Raw genomic sequence first — 4612 nt, forward strand, 5'->3', positions numbered from 1 at the left:
GAAGCCTGAAATGTAGCAAAAGGTCGCAAAGTTCAAGGGGGCCGAATACTTTCGCAAGGCACTGTAACTAAATTGATTGAACATTATGATTCCATTATGATTGAAATATATAGGCCGATGTAGCCTACTTTATATTTCAATGCGGTCATCTCGGTTTTCATTTGAAGCATATTTTTACCCTTTGCTTGTTTATAACAATTTCAAAGACAACTTTGTTTTGTAGTCAACTTCATTCTGAAGTTATTGGCAGTCACAGAGAGACGGATAAACATCTTGATTCTATGTTTGGCAGAGATAAATTTTTTGGAACTAAAGGTATTTTTTCTCCATTGTAATCAGTTACTTTCCAACCCTGTGCATGTCTGCCCTGTTAATGCGAGGACATGAAATCACATCACGCCATCACATCCATTGAGCTCTTAGGCAATTTGCAGCAAATTTTATTAGTGCAGAAAAACACAGTACAAGGGTGTACAGAACAGGGATGTTTCATGTGCATTCTCACTGAAAACACCATCTCTTTATAATATATGTGTATATACTATACCTCCCACACCCCTGGTAGTTTGAAACGCCAAAACACAGAATGGGGAATATTAGCAACAAAACAACAACAGAAAATGTATCTCATCACATGCGACCTCAAGTTGAAATACTCCAAATAAATCAAACAGAAGGGTATAGGTACCGTAGGTAGGTAGGTAGTTATAAACATAAATAAACCAAACAGAAGGGTATAGGTACCGTAGGTAGGTAGTTATAAACATAAATAAACCAAACAGAAGGGTATAGGTACCGTAGGTAGGTAGGTAGTTATAAACATAAATAAACCAAACAGAAGGGTATAGGTACCGTAGGTACCGTAGGTAGGTAGTTATAAACATAAATAAACCAAACAGAAGGGTATAGGTACCGTAGGTAGGTAGTTATAAACATAAATAAACCAAACAGAAGGGTATAGGTACCGTAGGTAGGTAGGTAGTTATAAACATAAATAAACCAAACAGAAGGGTATAGGTACCGTAGGTAGGTAGGTAGTTATAAACATAAATAAACCAAACAGAAGGGTATAGGTACCGTAGGTAGGTAGTTATAAACATAAATAAACCAAACAGAAGGGTATAGGTACCGTAGGTAGGTAGGTAGGTAGTTATAAACATAAATAAACCAAACAGAAGGGTATAGGTACCGTAGGTACCGTAGGTAGGTAGTTATAAACATAAATAAACCAAACAGAAGGGTATAGGTACCGTAGGTAGGTAGGTAGGTAGTTATAAGCATAAATAAACCAAACAGAAGGGTATAGGTACCGTAGGTAGGTAGGTAGGTAGTTATAAACATAAATAAACCAAACAGAAGGGTATAGGTACCGTAGGTAGGTAGTTATAAACATAAATAAACCAAACAGAAGGGTATAGGTACCGTAGGTAGGTAGGTAGGTAGTTATAAACATAAATAAACCAAACAGAAGGGTATAGGTACCGTAGGTAGGTAGTTATAAACATAAATAAACCAAACAGAAGGGTATAGGTACCGTAGGTAGGTAGTTATAAACATAAATAAACCAAACAGAAGGGTATAGGTACCGTAGGTAGGTAGGTAGTTATAAACATAAATAAACCAAACAGAAGGGTATAGGTACCGTAGGTAGGTAGGTAGGTAGTTATAAACATAAATAAACCAAACAGAAGGGTATAGGTACCGTAGGTAGGTAGTTATAAACATAAATAAACCAAACAGAAGGGTATAGGTACCGTAGGTAGGTAGGTAGTTATAAACATAAATAAACCAAACAGAAGGGTATAGGTACCGTAGGTAGGTAGGTAGTTATAAACATAAATAAACCAAACAGAAGGGTATAGGTACCGTAGGTAGGTAGGTAGTTATAAACATAAATAAACCAAACAGAAGGGTATAGGTACCGTAGGTAGGTAGGTAGTTATAAACATAAATAAACCAAACAGAAGGGTATAGGTACCGTAGGTAGGTAGTTATAAACATAAATAAACCAAACAGAAGGGTATAGGTACCGTAGGTAGGTAGGTAGTTATAAACATAAATAAACCAAACAGAAGGGTATAGGTACCGTAGGTAGGTAGGTAGTTATAAACATAAATAAACCAAACAGAAGGGTATAGGTACCGTAGGTAGGTAGTTATAAACATAAATAAACCAAACAGAAGGGTATAGGTACCGTAGGTAGGTAGGTAGTTATAAACATAAATAAACCAAACAGAAGGGTATAGGTACCGTAGGTAGGTAGGTAGTTATAAACATAAATAAACCAAACAGAAGGGTATATGTACCGTAGGTAGGTAGGTAGTTATAAACATAAATAAACCAAACAGAAGGGTATAGGTACCGTAGGTAGGTAGGTAGTTATAAACATAAATAAACCAAACAGAAGGGAATAGGTACCGTAGGTAGGTAGGTAGTTATAAACATAAATAAACCAAACAGAAGGGTATAGGTACCGTAGGTAGGTAGGTAGGTAGTTATAAACATAAATAAACCAAACAGAAGGGTATAGGTACCGTAGGTAGGTAGGTAGTTATAAACATAAATAAACCAAACAGAAGGGTATAGGTACCGTAGGTAGGTAGGTAGTTATAAACATAAATAAACCAAACAGAAGGGTATAGGTACCGTAGGTAGGTAGTTATAAACATAAATAAACCAAACAGAAGGGTATAGGTACCGTAGGTAGGTAGGTAGTTATAAACATAAATAAACCAAACAGAAGGGTATAGGTACCGTAGGTAGGTAGGTAGGTAGTTATAAACATAAATAAACCAAACAGAAGGGTATAGGTACCGTAGGTAGGTAGTTATAAACATAAATAAACCAAACAGAAGGGTATAGGTAGCGTAGGTAGGTAGGTAGTTATAAACATAAATAAACCAACAGACAGAACTTAAACATCATCAATAAATAACACTTCAATAATATATTAATTAAATCATTAAATATAGACAATATAATGTTTTGATTGATCCTAACCACAAAGAGAGAGTTTGCTTGGGGGAGTAAATCTGAAATGAGACCCTATTCCCTACATAGTGCACTTCTTCTGACCATACTATTCCCTACATAGTGCACTTCTTCTGACCATACTATTCCCTACATAGTGCACTTCTTCTGACCATACTATTCCCTAGAGATTGGACTACTTCAAACATACTATTTCCTAAATAGTACACTATGTACTGAAATGCACTGTCTAGGGAACGGGAAGTCAGCAGATACGCAGATTCCTTGGAATGATTGGTGAGGTTTCACTTTAGGATGGTCTCCTTACTAAACTGGGTTAGTCTACTATTGCTTTAAGTCACTACAGAGTACACCGACAGTAAGGACATATAGGCAACTAGAACATGTGACTTACAGTCATGTAGGGGTTGGATGGACAGTCTTCGGTGAGATACGTATGTATGGGTCTAATGTTAAATCCAAGTTGTATTTTAGTGTATATCCAAAAATCCATGTTACTAGCATACTTCTACTGCTACCTCCTTAGTATATCGTAAGTAAGCTATGTCCAAGCCAGAACAGCCCATAGGGCAAGAGCATATCTCCTGTTTCTGTAGCATGAGGCAGCTTAATGTGCAAGTACACCCCCTAAACAGGACACTACTTGTGCTGTGCAGTAATATATTGGCCAAGCATACTTAAAACTATGTTCACAGGAGGTTGGTGGCCCCTTAATTGGGGAACGACTGGAGCGGAATTAGTGGAATGGTATCAAATACATCAAACACATGGTTTCCACATGGTTTCCACATGGTTTCCTCATGGTTTCCACATGGTTTCCACATGGTTTCCACATGGTTTCCTCATGGTTTCCACATGGTTTCCACATGGTTTCCACATGGTTTCCACCTGGTTTCCACATGGTTTCCACATGGTTTCCACATGGTTTCCACCTGGTTTCCACATGGTTTCCTCATGGTTTCCACCTGGTTTCCACATGGTTTCCACATGGTTTCCACATGGTTTCCTCATGGTTTCCTCATGGTTTCCACATGGTTTCCACATGGTTTCCTCATGGTTTCCACATGGTTTCCACATGGTTTCCATGTGTTTGCAATTCCATTTGCGCGGTTCCAGCCTTTATTATGAGCCGAACTCCACTCAGCAGCCTCCTGTGTTCTAGTATGGATATTGGGACACACATTGTTTACGGGATGTGCTATTTTGCTATAAGGGTCTATAGCTCTTGTCAAGAATTAGGTCACTAGGGTTTTGGAGGAGAGCAGAATTGTTTACTTAAAGAGATTCTCCGGTACTTTTGTATACTTTTTAGTCAGTCTTTCTGAAAGTAGCGCTCACGAGTCAAAAGTGGTCCCCTAAAATGGTGTAGTATGTCACATATGTGCAGATTTGTGCACCACGTCATTGCTCTTTCTCTCGTTCTGCTGTGTGTGCATCTTGCTAGCTGTCACTCAAATGGTGAGGGGCTGAAGTTCGTTGGCTAGAATGTGAATTGCTAGAGGGCTGGCCCACTTGGGGGAAAATGTAGAGAAAATGGCGCACCACAGCTTCCCAGACAAACAGTCACTTCCAAACTAGGGACTTTGTGGCTAATTGAGGTAAAACAGTAATTCTGCTCATA

The sequence above is a fragment of the Oncorhynchus clarkii genome, chromosome 9 (genome assembly GCF_045791955.1).
Source record: "Oncorhynchus clarkii lewisi isolate Uvic-CL-2024 chromosome 9, UVic_Ocla_1.0, whole genome shotgun sequence".
Classification (NCBI taxonomy): domain Eukaryota; kingdom Metazoa; phylum Chordata; class Actinopteri; order Salmoniformes; family Salmonidae; genus Oncorhynchus; species Oncorhynchus clarkii.